We start from the raw sequence: 17,451 nt of genomic DNA, 5'->3' as shown, positions 1-17,451 counted from the left end.
AGAGAGAAGGGAAGGCCCTGCCTGTGGGGGGCCAGCAGAGAGAAGGGAAGGCCCTGCTGGACAATACTAAGAAGGAAAACTAAGGACAAAAATTTTAGTAGAAATCCACTAGTATCCAGGCTGCGTCCGAAATGACACCCTATCCCCTATATGGTAACCTATATAGGGAATAGGGTGACATTTGGAACAAATCCCCAGTCTGAGAAGAGGGAGCTAGGCTAGACAATTAACCTGAGCAGTGTGTGACGATGCTAAACACAGTGAGTCCAACACACTGGCCTGACCTGTACCAAATCAAATTTTGTTTGTCACATGTGCCGAATAGAACAAGTGTAGACCTTACAGTGAAATGCTTCCCTACAGGCCCTAACCAACAATGCAGTTAAAATTAAGAAAAATAACTGTTGGGGCTAGGGGGCAGTATTTTCATGGCCGGATAAAAAACGTACCCGATTTAAACTGGTTACTACTCTTGCCCAGAAACGAGAATATGCATATAATTAGTAGATTTGGATAGAAAACACTCTAAAGTTTCTAAAACTGTTTGAATGGTGTCTGTGAGTATAACAGAACTCATATGGCAGGCCAAAACCTGAGAAGATTCCATGCAGGAAGTGCCCTGTCTGACAATTTGTTGTCCTTCTGTTGCATCTCTATCGACATTACAGCATCTGTGCTGTTACGTGACACTTTCTAAGGCTTCCATTGGCTCTCTAAAGCGTTCAGAAAGCGGAATGACGTGTCTCCTGTCTCTGGGCAAAGTACAGCAGCAGAGTTTGTAAGTGGCCTGCCTGGGGACAGTGAGACTGAGATGCGCATTCACGAGACTTCTCCATTTTTTTCTTTCAGTCTTTGAATGAATACAACGTTGTCCGGTTGGAATATTATCGCTATTTTACGAGCATAAAAATTGATTTTAAACAGCATTTGACATGCTTCTAAGTACGGTAATGGAATATTTAGAAATGTTTTGTCACGAAATGCGCTTGCGCGTTACCCCACGAACAAAACGGAGGTATTTGGATATAACTATGGATTATTTGGAACCAAAACAACATTTGTTGTTGAAGTAGAAGTCCTGGGAGTGCATTCTGACGAAGAACAGCAAAGGTAATCCAATTTTTCTAATAGTAATTCTGAGTTTAGGTTGCCCCAAACTTGGTGGGTGTCAAATTAGCTAGCTGTGATGGCCGAGCTATGTACTCAGAATATTGCAAAATGTGCTTTCGCCGAAAAGCTATTTAAAAAAAATCTGACATAGCGATTGCATAAAGGAGTTCTGTATCTATAATTCTTAAAATAATTGTTATGTATTTTGTCAACGTTTATCATGAGTAATTTAGTAAATTCACCCGAAGTTTTCGGTGGGTATGCTAGTTCTGAACATCACATGCTAATGTAAAAAGCTGTTTTTTGATATAAATATGAACTTGATTGAACAAAACATGCATGTATTGTATAACATAATGTCCTAGGAGTGTCATCTGATGAAGATCATCAAAGGTTAGTGCTGCATTTAGTTGTGGTTTTGGTTTTTGTGACATACATGCTTGCTTTGAAAATGGCTGTGTGATTATTTTTGGCAGGGTACTCTCCTGACATAATCTAATGTTTTGCTTTCGCTGTAAAGCTTTTTTGAAATCGTACAACGTGCTTGGATTAACGAGAGTCTTATCTTTCAAATGGTGTAAAATAGTCATATGTTTGAGAAATTGAAGTTATAGCATTTTTGAGGTATTTGTATTTCGCGCCACGCGATTCCACTGGCTGTTGACTAGGGTGGGACACAAACGTCCCACTGGCCCAGAGAGGTTAAGAATATATTTACTAAATAAAGGTAAAAAATATACATGTTTTATAACAGTAATGAGGCTATATACAGAGGTAATTGAGGTAATATGTATATGTAGGTAGAGGTAAAGTGACTATGCATAGATAATAAACAGAGTAACAGCAGCGTAAAAATGGGGTGGTAAATGCAAATAGTCTGGGTAGCCATTTGATTAGCTGTTCAGGAGTCTTATGGCTTGGGGGTAAAAGCTGTTAAGAAGCCTTTTGAATCTAGACTTGGCGCTCTGGTACCCCTTGCCATGCAGTAGCAGAGAGAACAGTCTATGACTAGGGTGGCTGGGGTCTTTGGCAATATTTAGGGCCTTCTTCTGACACCGCCTGGTATAGAGGTCCCTTTGTAGTGCCTTGCGGTCGGAGGCCGAGCTGTTTCCATACCAGGCGATGATGCAACCAGTCAGGATTCTCTCGAAGGTGCAGCTGTAGAAATTATTGAGGATCTAAGGACCCATGCCAAATCCTTTCAGTCTCCTGAGGGGGAATAGGCATTGTCGTGCCCTCTTCATGACTGTCTTTGTGTGCTTGGACCATGATAGTTTGTTTGTGATGTCACCAAGGAACTTGAAGCTCTCAACCTGCTCCACTACAGCCCGGTCGATGAGAATGGGGGCGTGCTCGGCCCTCCTTTCATGTAGTCCATGATCATCTCCTTTGTCTTGATCACTGCCAGGTCCCTGACCTCCTCCCTATAAGCTGTCTCATTGTTGTCGGTGATCAGGCCTACCAGTGTCATCGACAAACTTAATGATGGTGTTGGAGTTGTGCTTGGCAATGCTGTCATGGGTGAACAGGGAGTACAGGAGGGGACTGAGCACGCACCCCTGAGGGTCCCCCGTGTTGAGGGTCAGCATGGCAGAAGTGTTGTGCCTACCCTTACCACCCTGGGGTCGGTCCGTCAGGAAGTCCAGGATCCAGTTGTAGAGGGAGGTGTTTAGTCCCAGGGTCCTTAGCTTAGTGATGAGCTTTGAGGGCACTATGGTGTTGAACGCTGAGCTGTAGTCAATGAATAGCATTCTCACATAGGTGTTCCTTTTGTCCAGGTGGTAAAGGGCAGTGTGGATTGCATCATCTGTGGATCTGTTGGGGCGGTATGCAAATTGGAGTGGGTCTAGGGTTTCTGGGATAATGGTATTAATGTGAGCCATTACCAGCCTTTCAAAGCACTTCATGGCTACAGACGTGAGTGCTATGGGTCGGTAGTCATTTAGGCAGGTGACGTTGGTGTTCTTGGGCACAGGGACTATGGTGGTCTGCTTGAAACATTTAGGTATTACAGACTCAGTCAGAGACAGGTTGAAAATGTCAGTGAAGACACTTGCCAGTTGGTCGGCGCATGCTCGGAGTACACGACCTTGTAATCCGTCTGGCCCTGTTGTTGATCTGTTTAAAGGTCTTACTCACATCGGCTACGGAGAGTGTGATCACACAGTCCTCCGGAACAGCTGGTGCTCTCATGCATGCTTCTGTGTTGCTTGCCTCGAAGCGCGCATAGAAGTCATTTAGCTCATCTGGTAGGCTCGTGTCACTGGGCAGCGCGCGGCTGTGCTTCCCTTTGTAGTCCGTAATAGCCCTACCACATCTGACAAGCGTCTGAGCCGGTGTAGTAGGATTCAATCTTAATACTGTATTGACGCTTCGCCTGTTTGATGGTTCGTCAGAGGGCATAGCGGGATTTCTTATAAGCATCCGGGTTAGAGTCCCACTCCATGCTTCTGGTTGGGGTATGTACGTTCGGTCACTGTGGGGACGACTTCATCGATGCACTTATTGATCAAGCTGGTGACTGAGGTTGAATACTCAATGCCATCCGATGAATCCTGGAACATATTCCAGTCTGTGCTAGCAAAACAGTCCTGTAGCTTAGCATCTACGTCATCTGAACACTTCCGTATTGAGCGAGTCAATGGTACTTCCTGCTTTCGTTTTTGCTTGTAAGCAGGAATCAGGAGGATAGAGTTATGGTCAGATTTGCCAAATGGAGGGCGAGGGAGAGCTTTGTACGCATCTCTGTGGTCTAGGGTTTTTTCCCCTCTGGTTGCACATGTAACATGCTGGTACAAATTAGGTAAAATGGATTTAAGTTAACCTGCATAAAAGTCCCCGTCCACTATCTATTGAGAGATTATGCAAAACACAGCTTGTTCTTCTGTAGGAGGGCAACTCACACCACGGCATCATAACAGGGTAGAACAGGGCTAATGCAAGCCAAGCACTGATGTGTCCCAAATGACACCCTACACCATTTAGAGAACAGGGTACCATTTGGGACACAGATCTAATCTCAGGTGGTATGCATGGAGGATGGCAATCCTAATTTCACTTTGGGTGTAACATAGCCTAACTCATGACAATAAATACCAAGGCAAACATTACTGTTAAGTCATAAAAAGGTGAACAATCCAGATCCTGCTTGAATATCCTGTTGAGCCGGATGTTGGGAATGTAAACCAGTGAAATGGATATAAACCATGAACCCCAAAAGAACCAACAGGCTGAGTTGAGGTCACATCAGACGAAATACTCTCCTGGCTGACAGACGCCATGTCGAACCTAGGTCCTCAGGCATCAGCCAGATGCTATATGGTGACTGATATAACACACACACACACACACACACACACACACACACACACACACACACACACACACACACACACACACACACACACACACACACACACACACACACACACACACACACACACACACACACACACACACACACACACACACACAGCAGGAGAGTTATATGGAAAATAAGATTCCTTATACTTGTATTTTTGGAACACAGTCAACACAGCAATAAGAAACACTATATATACACAAAAGTATGTGGACACCCCTTCAAATTAGTTTTTTATATTACTGCATTTAGCTATTTCAGCCACACCCGTTGCTGACAGGTGTATAAAATCAAGCACACAGCCATGCAATCTCCATTAGGGCTGGGCGATATGTGCACGGACCGGTTTGGGTTTTTACTTTACTTTCTATAACGGTATTTGAATGTTTGGTTTGTTAAATGTGTAAAAATGTGTCAATTTTTATAGTTTACTCCGCTACTTGAGTCATCCCTCTCCGCTCTGTCTCTCTCCATGCCGCTTTCCACACAGACCTTGTTCCACCCCGTCACTCAAGGAGCGCATTTGTTGTTGCTTGACCACGAGACACTTTTGTTCAGTCTGCATGCTCAATTCAGCGCATGCAACAATGTTGATGACAACCATGTTGTTTCCAATTCGATCTTAATATAAATCCACAAGCGTTCTATAATTACAATATTAGTTTGTTTGTTACATCTGCAAACAGATAGTTTGTATATTCTTAGCAAGTTAAGCTAAATCTTGTTAGCCACTAATGCTAATCGCTAGTAAATCAGCATGTTGTTTGTGCAACAGTATCTTCTAAATCAAAGAGGAATAGGCGAATCATGAATATGTTAGCTATACGAATAAAGATTTAATGTAACCAAAGATTATAGGGTCCCCTAGGAAACACTGAACATCACTTTGGTTCCTACCCTGTCACAATAACTTGTCCATGGCATTTTAATTTGTTGTCATGTCAAACAACAATGTATACATAATAATTCCACGATTCCAAAAGTGTTTTGATCTAAATCGCAATTGTAACATTTGGTTAAAAATAAGGCCTAGTATTTTTGCCCATATCATGGCAGTGTGGAAATGATCTCAAATGAGTGCAGGAAATGCAGAAATTGATGGTAATGCAGGAAAATATTTTAGGTTGAAGTTGAATTGAACACTATAAAACAATCAGAATGGAGAAAGACCAATTGAAATCATGAATGATTTATTTCAGCTTTTATTTCTTTCATCACATTCCCAGTGGGTCAGAAGTTTATGTGCACTCAATTAGAATTTGGTAGCATTGCATTTAAATAGTTTAACTTGGGTCAAACGTTTCAGGTAGCCTTCCACAAGCTCCCCACAATAAGTTGGGTGAATTTTGGCCCATTCCTCCTGACAGAGCTGGTGTAACTGAGTCAGGTTTGTAGGCCTACTTGCTCGCACACGCTTTTTCAGGTCTGCTCACAAATTTTCGATAGGTTTGAGGTCAGGGCTTTGTGATGGCCACTCCAATACTTTGACTTTGTTGTCCTTAAGCCATTTTGCCAACTTTGGAAGTATGCTTGGGGTCATTGTCCATTTGGAAGACCCATTTGCAACCAAGCTTTAACTTCCTGACTGATGTCTTGAGATGATGCTTCAAAATATCCACATAATTTCCTTTCCTCATGATGCCATCTATTTTGTGAAGTGCACCAGTTCCTCCTGCAGCAAAGCACCCCCACAACATGATGCTGCCACCCCCATGCTTCACGGTTGGGATGGTGTTCTTCGGCTTGCAAGCATCCCCCTTTTTCTCCAATAAGTACGATCTTTGTCCCCATCTGCAGTTGCAAACCGTAGTCTGGCTTTTTTTATGGCGGTTGTTGAGCAGTGGCTTCTTCCTTGCTGAGCGGGGTTATGTCGACATAGGACTAGTTTTACTGTGGATATAGATACATTTGTACCCATTTCCTCCAGCATCTTCACAAGGTCTTTTGCTGTTGTTCTGGGATTGATTTGCACTTTTCGCACCAAAGTACGTTCATCTCTAGGAGACAGAACGCGTCTCCTTCCTGTGCGGTATGACGGCTGCGTGGTCCCATGGTGTTTATACTTGCGTACTATTGTTTGTACAGATGAACGTGGTACCTTCAAGCGTTTGGAAATTGCTCCCAAGGATGAACCAGACTTGTGGAGGTCTACAATTTTTTTCCTGAGGTCTTGGCTGATTTCTTTAGATTTTCCCATGATGTCAAGCAAAGAGGCACTGAGTTTGAAGGTAGGCTTTGAAATACATCCACAGGTACACCTCCAATTGACTCAAATGATGTCAATTAGCCTATCAGAAGCTTCTAAAGCCATGACATCATTTTCTGGAATTTTCTGAGCTGTTTAAAGGCACAGTCAACTTAGTGTATGTAAACTTCTGACCCACTGGAATTGTGATACAGTGAATTATAAGTGAAATAATCTGTCGGTCAACAATTGTTGGAAAAATTACTTGTGTCATGCACAAAGTAGATGTCCTAACCGACTAGCCAAAACTCTAGTTTGTTAACAAGAAATTTGTGGAGTGGTTGAACAACGACTTTTAATGACTCCAACCTAAGTGTATGTAAACTTCCGACTTCAACTCTATATGTACATAGCTACCTCCCTCTATATAGCCATGTTACTACTGGGTACTTCCTGTATACTGTGTAGCCATGTTACTACCTGGTACTCCCTGTATATAGCCAAGTTACTACCTGGTACTTCCTGTATACAGCCATGTTACTACCTGGTACTTCCTGTATATAGCCATGTTACTTTTACTTGTTATTGTTATTCTCTGTGTATTTATTTCTCATGTCATTACTTAAATTTTGCATTTCATTTATTATCTTTATCTTAACTTGGAAAAGGATTCGTAAGTAAGGTTTTCACTTTTAGTCTGCACCTGTGTTTACGAAGCATGTGACAATGTGATATTCTGAGTTGATCTTGCTGAGCCTCGGAGCTGATGGGGAGTGGAGGAATTGACCTCATTCCCATATACCCATATGTATTGAGAGAGAGAGAACTACAGATTGAGAAATACAGAGAGAGAGAGAGAGAGAGAGAGAGGATGGCTGAAGAAATCAACTAGGGTCTGTCACATCTCCCCTGCTGCCTGCCTGCTGCCTGTCTCCCTCCCTCCCTGACTGCCTGTCTCTCTGCCTGTCTGCCTGTCTCCCTGTCTGCCTGTCTCCCTGCTGCAGTGTCACAGCGAGCACAGATAAAGGGGTTTGTTTCAGGAGGAGAGAGAAGAGGAGTGAAAGAGAGGGAGCGATTGGGAGGGGAAGAGAGAGAGATCACAGCTGCAAAGACCACACGTATTAAGTGGAAGAGCATGCCTTTATGAAAGACGAGCTGGGTACAAATGGAGCATGACAATCCAGAGAAAAGAGAGAAAGACTTGAGACGCCTGCTTAGAAAGAGAGTGAAAGAAAGAAAGACAGACAGCATAAAGTGGAGCATTACAAGCAGTATACTAGTGACCCTGGGCTTTGCCATTGGTACAGTATTTTATCTGAAGAAAGTAGCTCAGCTAGTATCAGTGAAAGCATTTTAGTCGTGAACTATCTGAGAGATTGGTTGTAGTCTATCACTGTAAGGACAGAATAGTGTTAAAATATATTGTTACAATTATTGAACTACAGTATTGGGTCAGAGGTACTTGATTGTGTATCTGTTAGAGCAGAGCTGGTTTTCTACAGAGCTGTTCTTCCCTCCATTAACATGGAAGCTGTCCTCTGGGAGAGACAGAGGAGAGTAGGAACTCTCTCTCTCTCATGCCTGCCTGCTGCAGTGGTAGTAAACAATTCACACAGCCAGCCAGTGTCCTTTGTCCACGCACCTCCTGCTTAACCCCACCCCCTTCTTTTGTGATTCATTCCGGCAAAGCTATGCTACACAATCTAAAGCAGGAAAAAAGTTAGAGAGGGTGAGATAGAGAGATGGTGAGATAGAGGAATGAGATGGGCAGTACCTTGGCTGATTCTGTTGACTCCTCCGCTTTAATCCAAACAGATTCAGAGGCAGCTCTTTTAGCTGCAGCCTTCAGACTCAATGAGCATTCACTCAGGGGCCTTACCCAGCATGCTCCACTCCACACAAAGACAAGGGGGTGTGACCAATCACGTCTTGCTTCAGTATGCACTCTGCTTTTTCCCTCCCTCCCTCACTCTCTGTTCCCTCCCTCCCTCCTTCTCTGTGCTCCCTCCCTCTCCGTCTCTCGGTGCTACCTCCCTCTCTCTCTGTTCCCTCCCTCCCTCTCTCTCTGTTCCCTCCCTCCCTCCCTCTCTCTCTCTCCTCCCTCCCCCCTCTCTGCTCCCACCCCCCCCTCTTTCTCTGCTCCCTCCCTCTCTCTCTCCTAGCTCCCTCCCCTTAATGCCCACTGACATACAAGCTTGTGGGCGGCCTGCCGAAAGCGTTGTTATGGCAACGCATCCCCAGTTGCGCCCAACGCCTGTTCTGCAAGCCTTTTCTCCCTCCCCCCTCTTCATGGCTCCCTCTATCTCTCTCCCTCGATATCTCTCCATCCCTCTCCGTCTCTCCCTCCTCTCCAATGAAAAGTGCTGCTCACTGCAGGTTGAGCTCAGAAGCACGTCCAGTCATGTGTCAGATAAAATGGGTGATCTGCTGCTCTCCTCTCCACACAGCTCTCTCTCTTTCTCTGTGAGGGGGGGATTCACTGTGACCCAATTAGAAAAGGACAGCCCAGATAGCTCAATTTCAGGAGGCTTGCAGTCAAATCCAAGATATAGGGCAGGTTTTTTTGTATAAGCAAATAAAATGGTATTTACTGAACACAATGCTATGTAGTTGATACACAATGTGTCACTATGACTATGTGCCTGGCCTTCTCATGCTGCCAAGGAAGTGGGTTTCCATTGGCACAGATGTAGTGGAGAACTTGATATAAACCTGCTGAGTGGGTGAGAGAGGAGGAGGTGTGGGGTGTGAGAGGAGGAGATGTGGGGTTAAGAGGGGAGGTGGCATTATATGTGAGTGGGGGAGGGGTGGACATTCATAGGGGCCTCCTGTGTCTCACAAAAGGGCCCTCGAGTTGACGCAAAATCTAGGGCTGTCCCCGACAAAAAAAATCTTTGTTGACTGATTCGTCAATCGATTGGTCGAAATTGAAAAACTTGTATTTTTCCATATATAGACACACCCTATGTTTCAATAAAATCAACTATATGTAGGCTACTGGGCTTGTCTGATGCTTTAAGCACTGCCGTAAAAAAATAAGACACAGAGGGAGCCAGAGATCATTATAGCCTCAGCAGAAAAAAAGAAACTGTTCCCGACCCAACCCTTCTCTTGCCGCTGCCCTTTCTGCCTTTACGTTCCGTTGCCGGTAACAGGCTACACCAGCGGTCAGCAACCGTTTCCATTTGCAGTGCCAAGTTATGGTACCATTTCTACTGATCTGCGTGCCAGTTACGATTTTCATATTCACATTTTCGTGGAGCGGTTTAATTTCATTTATAATAAAGTCTTCATATCTAAAAATCGATGTCATGTGGTTAATCAAAATGATTTCTAAATTAAAATGATACAAATATAAAAGTAACTTCTATTGCCATTGCCAATATGTAATAATAGCCCACATAAAGTCAACAAATAAAAACATTGCAGCCTGCAGGTCGAAAATATTCCGATAAAAATAAATATCCTATGAATCACACTGGTTATGCATGGCCTGTTTTTTACCTTTATTTAACTAGGCAAGTCAGTTAAGAACAAATTCTTATTTTCAATGACGGCCTAGGAACAGTGGGTTAATTGCCTTGTTCAGGGGCAGAACGACAGATTTTTACCTTGTCAGCTCGGGGATTCGATCTTGCAACCTTTCGGATACTAGTCCAATGCTCTAATCACTAGACTACCTGCCGCCCCAGGTAACTTGGTCTGGCCCAAAGGTCATGCTAGCAGACTTGCAACATTGTATAAAATATTCTGGGCCCTAAGAGTTTCCTGTGCCGGACAGACACATTTGTCTGCGCAAGGGATAAGAAGTAATCAGGTAGGCCTATTTTATGAGCATGACATTTCCTTCCCCTTTCATGCTGAGTGGTTATCAAAAGGGAGAGCTGGAAACTATGGTCATTCTCAATAGACTTTGTTTACTTGCTGTTTGAAGTATAACATTTGTACTTACCCCCCTTTTTACCCCCAATTTCGTGGTATCCAATTGGTAGTTACAGTTTTGTCCCATTGCTGCAACTCCCGTACGGACTCGGGAGAGGCGAAGGTCGAGAGCAATGCGTCCTCCGAAACACGATCCAGCTTCTTGACACACTGCTCACTTAACCGGGAAGCCAGTATGTCAGCGGGAACACCGTCCAGCTGGCGATCTTAGTCAGCTTGCATGCGCCCGGACTGCCACAAGGAGTCGCTAGAGTGCAATGGGACAAGGACATCTCGGCCAACCAAACCCTCCCCAATCCGGATTGACGCTGGGCTAATTGTGTGCTGCCTCATGGGTCTCCCGGTTGTGGCCGGCTGCGACACAGCCCGGGATCGAACCCGGGTCTGTAGTGACGCCTCAAGCACTGCGATGCAGAGCCTTAGACCACTGCGCCACTTGGGAGGCCAGAAAAAAATACTTTGTGAAGCTCCACAGTGATGCCTTCCCTGTAGCTCAGTTGGTAGAGCATGGTGTTTGCAACACCAGGGTTGTGGGTTCGATTCCCACGGGGGGCCAGCACAGGAAAAAAAAAAAAAAAAAAAACATGTATGAAATGTATGAAATGTATGCATTCACTACTGTAAGTCGCTCTGGATAAGAGAGTCTGCTAAATGACTAAAATATAAAATGTAATGGAAATAGTATCAGATCCCCAAATGGGAACATTTATAGGCCTACATTTGTACGTAGGCCAGGTAGCCTTGGCCTACTTCTATGCGTAATCAGGTGCGTGTCCTTACACAAGATTGACAGGAACGCGCCAAACAAAAGATGAAATTGATAACTCGTAAATGGAATGAAATAATAAACTAACATTTTTCTCGCAAGTGTAGCCTAGGTTGTGCGCTTTGCAAACAACGCGTCCACTCCTAGAATGATAACGGTGAGACTGTAGTAATAATATATTTGAATGCATTAACAGAAATTACCGTAACCAAACAAACATTGTAGATTAGAATTACATTTATTAAAAAGGTACATTTACTATTGGTGATACTGGTGTGCCATCCCCGAGGCCTCTGCAATGGATTAATCCACTCAGACAGACGTGAATCAGACAGGTCTCTTGTGTGCCATAAATTATTTTGATATATTTGTCACCGACAAAAAAAATCTTGGTCGATCAACAGCCAATCGACCAAACAATCGACCAGCAAAATCAGATGCAAGTATTCAAAAATCAGAAAGTATTTTCGCTAGCAAAGTGGCCTATTTAGAGAGTAGAGATGCTCCGTAATACCTCCATGTTTAGACCAAACTATTGATCTGAGAGATTTGCCTTTAAATCACATGGTTGTTGCCATCAACAAGTTCCCAACTGAAACATGAGACCAGTGTCCAGGTGCTACTGTTAGAAATAAACATTTCTTCACCACCCTGCAGGTTCTGGGACAAGTACAATGGAGACCACACAAAGAGTGGTAGCAACATTTCACACCCATACTGGTAGCACGTTACATCACAACACAGGATAACAATGTAACAGTTTGGTAACAAGTTTTAGTGAGTGGTATCAGTGCTTTCATTGTGAATAACTATTACTTGTTGCCATACTATTACCATGTTATTAGGTCTACTACTAGATTCTGTAAAGTGCAACCTCAATATTTCTATCTGAAGGAATAAACTACGTCTCAGGAACAGGTTTTCATGAATTGTTAATATTCACAAACTAAAACACTGATTGACAAAAGCATCCAGTTCTTTCTCTCTATGGACTGTTAGAGAGGGTCACTGGACAAGACACTTAACCAATGACCTTCAGGTCAGCGGGAGTGACAATTCCCAACCCTGTCAACCCATTACCCTGCCTATACACCTGGTGACAAGAATCAAGTTGTTACACAACACAAACAAAACAGAAGTATTAGGCCTATACTGACCAGAGACACTATTACACCACCTATAAACAACTGAAGGTACCATGTGGTCAACAGTGTTAGGGTGCATTGCATGCCTTAACACTAGATGGGGGTAAAAGAATGACTGGCTCCCTGTCACAGTCAAAACGGGGAATGTGTTAGGCCTACTGAATTAACTTCTGAGGAGGCAGTGAGTGAGTGAGTGAAATCTCCATGTGCAAGTGCTTTTATTTGGCTTCTCTTTCCTAAGCTGTTGCATTTAGGCCTAATCAGAGACATCTAGGCTGAGGCAGTAATGGTCTTTTCACTTCATCTCCCCTGGCAACTCAAGTTGGAACATGTTTCTGTTGTTGCTCTTTTAGGGGCATAAAATGAATTGACATCCTATTTTACAGAGCATTACAGTGGAACACCCCCATCTTATCATGACTAGAATTACTGTACCATTACTACTACTACTACTACTACTACTACTACTACTACTACTACCATCCCCACAAACACCACCACCACTACTACGATCCCCACCACCACCACTACTATCCCCACCACCACTATCACCACTATCCCCACCACCACGACCACTACTATCCCCACCACCACTATCACCACTATCACCACTATCCACCACCACCACCACTACTACTATCCCCACCACTATCCCCACCACCACGACCACTACTATCCCCACCACCACTATCACCACTATCCCCACCACCACCACCACCACCACTACTATCCCCACCACTATCCCCACCACCACGACCACTACTATCCCCACCACCACTATCACCACTATCCCCACCACCACCACCACCACCACCACCACCACCACTACTACTACTACTATCCCCACCATCACTACGACTATCCCCACAACTACTACAACAATTCCCCCCACCACCACTACCCCCCAACCACTCCTATCCCCACTACCACACTGCTACTACCACTACTATCCCCACTACTACTACCACCACTATCCCCACTACTACCACTACTATCCCCACTACTACCACCACTAACACTACTACTACCACTACCACCTCCACTATCCCCACTACTACCACCACAACTATCCCCACCACTAACACTACTACCACCACTACTATCCCCACTACTACCACCCCCACTATCCCCACTACTACCACTACTATCCCCACTACTACCACCACTAACACTACTACTACTACCACTACCACCTCCACTATCCCCACCACCACCACCCCGTCCACCAACCACCACCACCACTACTATCCCCATCACTACTATCCCCACCACCACCGTCCACCAACCACCACCACCACCACTACTATCCCCATCACTACTATCCCCACCACCACTACTACCCCCTTCACTACTATCCCCACCACTACTACCCCCACCACCACTACTACCCCCATCACTACTATCCCCACCACCACCACCACCCCGTCCACCAACCACCACTACTATCCCCATCACTACTACTACCCCATCACTACTATCCCCACCACCACTACTACCCCCTTCACTACTATCCCCACCACTACTATCCCCACCACCACTACTACCCCCATCACTACTATCCCCACCACCACCACCACCCCGTCCACCAACCACCACTACTATCCCCATCACTACTACTACCCCATCACTACTATCCCCACCACTACTATCCCCACCACCACTACTACCCCCATCACTACTATCCCCACCACCACTACTATCCCCATCACTACTATCCCCAACCATCCCCACTACCACCACTACTACCACCACCATCCCCACCACCACCACTACTACCACCACCACTACTATCCCCACCACCACTACTATCCCCAACCATCCCCACTACCACCACCACTACTACCACCACCACCACCATACCGTGCATAAATACCAGTATATAGTAAAATACAGTATACTGCCAAGCACTATACTAACCCCACCACCACTACTTCCCCCACCACTACTAAGTAGTGATTTCTTTGCAGCAATTCGACCATGAAGGCCTGATTCACAGAGTCTCATCTGAAAAGTTGATATTGAGATGTGTCTGTTACTTGAACTTTTCTGAGGCTGGTAACTCTAATGAACTTATCCTCTGCAGCAGAGGTAACTGGGTCTTCCTTTCCTGTGGCAGTGCTCACGAGAGCCAGTTTCATCATAGCGCTTGATGGTTTTTGCGACTGCACTTGAAGAAACTTTCAAAGTTTTTTACATTTTCCGGATTGGCTGACCTTCATGTCTTAAAGTAATGATGGACTGTCGTTTCTCTTTGCTTATTTGAGCAGTTGGACTTGGTCTTTTACCAAATAGGGCTATCTTCTGTATACCACCATTACCTTGTCACAACACTACTGATTGGCTCAAAAGCATTAAGAAGAAAATAAATTCCACAAATTAACTTTTAATGAGGCAAAGCTGTTAATTGAAATGCATTCCAGGTGACAACCTCATGAAGCTGGTTGAGAGAATGCCAAGAGTGTGCAAAGCTGTCATCAAGGCAAAGGGTGGCTATTTTGAAGAATCTCAAATATATTTTGATTTGTTTAACACTTTTTTGGTTACTACATGATTCCATATGTGTCATTTCATAGTTTTGATTTCTACATTGTAGAATAATAGTGTAGACAATAGTAAAAAATAAATCAAAACCCTGGAATGAGTAGGTCAAAAGTTTGGACAGACCTACTCATTCCAGGGTTTTGATTTATTTTTACTATTGTCTACACTATTATTCTACAATGTAGAAATCAAAACTATGAAATGACACATACATATATATATATATATATATATGTCCTAACCATAGATGTCCTATATATATATATATATATATATATATATATATATATATATATATATATATATATAAAATACACACACACACACACGTTGAAGTTTACATACACTTAGGTTGAAGTCATTAAAACTCGTTTTTCAACCACCACAAATTCCTTGTTAACAAACTACAGTTTTGGCAAGTCGGTTAGGACATCTACTTTTCGCATGACACAAGTAATTTTTCCAACAATTGTTTACAGAGAGATTATTTCACTTATAATTCACTGTATCATAATTCCAGTGGGTCAGAAGTTTACATACACTAAGTTGACTGTGCCTTTAAACAGCTCAGAAAATGCCATGGCTTTAGAAGCTTCTGATAGGCTAATTGACATCATTTGAGTCAATTGGAGGTGTACCTGTGGATGCATTTCAGGGCCTACCTTCAAACTCAGTGCCTCTTTGCTTGACATCATGGGAAAATCAAAAGAAATCAGCCAAGACCTCAGAATAAAAATTGTAGACCTCCACAGGTCTGGTTCATCCTTGGGAGCAATTTCCAAACACCTGAAGGTACCACGTTCATCTGTACAAACAATAGTATGCAAGTATAAACACCATGGGACCACACAGCCGCCATACCGCTCAGGAAGGAGACGTGTTCTGTCTCCTAGAGATGAATGTACTTTGGTACGAAAAGTGCAAATCAATCCCAGAACAACAGCAAAGGACCTTGTGAAGATGCTGGAGGAAACAGGTACAAAAGTATCTATATCCACAGTAAAACTAGTCCAATATCGACATAACCTGAAAGGCCGCTCAGCAAGGAAGAAGCCACTGCTTTGCTGCTGGAGGGCTGGTGCACTTCACAAAATAGATGGCATCATGAGGAAAGGAAAATGATGTGGATATATTGAAGCAACATCTCAAGACATCAGTCAGGAAGTTAAAGCTTGGTCGCAAATTGGTCTTCCAAATGGACAATGACCCCAAGCATACTTCCAAAGTTGTGGCAAAATGGCTTAAGGACAACAAAGTCAAGGTATTGGAGTGGCCATCACAAAGCCCTGACCCCAATCCTATAGAAACTTTGTGGGCAGAACTGAAAAAGCATGTAGCACAGGAGGCTGCTGAGGGGAGGAAGACTCATAGAAATGGCATCAGAACAGAGCTAATGTAATGGAATCAAACCATGTGTTTGATACCATTTCACTTATTACGCTCCAGCCATTAACACAAGCCCATTCTCCCCAATTAAGGTTCCACCAACTTCCTGTGACTAGTAGTAGTAGTAGTAGTAGTAGTAGTAGCATGTGGTACATGCTATAAAAGTGCTCAGAGCTTGCCTCAGTATAACGCACACACACACACGAACCAGATGGTGAAGTGGCAGCATCGTGCTGGTGTCCTACTTTCAGCCGGTTAGTGCTCTCTCCCTCTCTCTCCTGAATAGCAGCTATGTTGGAACTTCCTGCTGCTGCCCTCTCCAGAATTTAGACCCTCTTGTTGTGAACTGCAGTTTCACATTTGGAAGTCACTAGAAATGTTTAGTATAGCAGAAACTCCATACAGAAAGCGTGAGGTAATAGGAGTAACCACTATGCTACCACTACCACCGCGTCCTTTCAACAAGGGGAAAGGGAAGAGACCAAGCTCCTTTGGAGTTGACAGCATTGACAGACAGACAGACAGACAGACAGACAGACAGACAGACAGACAGACAGACAGACAGACAGACAGACAGACAGACAGACAGACAGACAGACGGAGGATCCATCCTGCCTTACACCAAGGGCCTATCCTTCTCATCCTGAGCAAACACACAGCAAGTTTACATTTAATTCATTGTGCTTCTAATCTGGCTAGGTTCAAAGGGCTCGATCGGCATCTGGCTATGTTCTCTCCAGTTACCCAGAGAGATGAAAGGGAGGCTCCTCAGATAGATAGATAGCCCAGCTCTGTGCAGGGCTGGCCCAGATAAAAACCCCATCCGCTCTTTGGCACCCACATCTCCAAAACATCCCACTACAGGCCCTGGTCAAAAATAGTGTATCACAAAGGAAATAGGGTGCCATTTGGGACGCAGACTTTGACACCCGCTGATCTTCCTGACGCTACAGCCCTCAGCTGAGCTCTGGATAGACGAAGAGGTTGTTGAGGTTGGAATGTTTTACTCAACTCC

At 44.1% G+C, this 17,451-nt stretch overlaps 1 protein-coding gene across 6 annotated transcripts in view; it reads right to left on the bottom strand.

Moving 5' to 3' along the window:
* Positions 1–17,451, bottom strand: part of LOC106612013 (storkhead-box protein 2) — a 98,092-nt gene that overhangs the window by 20,061 nt on the left and 60,580 nt on the right. The window contains exon 1 of one of the 6 annotated variants that reach the window (XM_014212779.3): positions 8,431–8,601. The exons of the other annotated variants lie outside the window; for them this stretch is intronic. The gene's annotated coding sequence lies outside the window, so the exon portion shown is untranslated. Of the gene's footprint in view, positions 1–8,430; positions 8,602–17,451 lie in introns of those variants that run through there. 6 annotated transcript variants of the gene reach the window in all.

The sequence above is a fragment of the Salmo salar genome, chromosome 09 (genome assembly GCF_965601325.2).
Source record: "Salmo salar chromosome 09, fSalSal1, whole genome shotgun sequence".
Taxonomy (NCBI): domain Eukaryota; kingdom Metazoa; phylum Chordata; class Actinopteri; order Salmoniformes; family Salmonidae; genus Salmo; species Salmo salar.
Note: the sequence above shows the minus strand (reverse complement) of the source record. Positions and strands in the feature narration are given on the sequence as shown.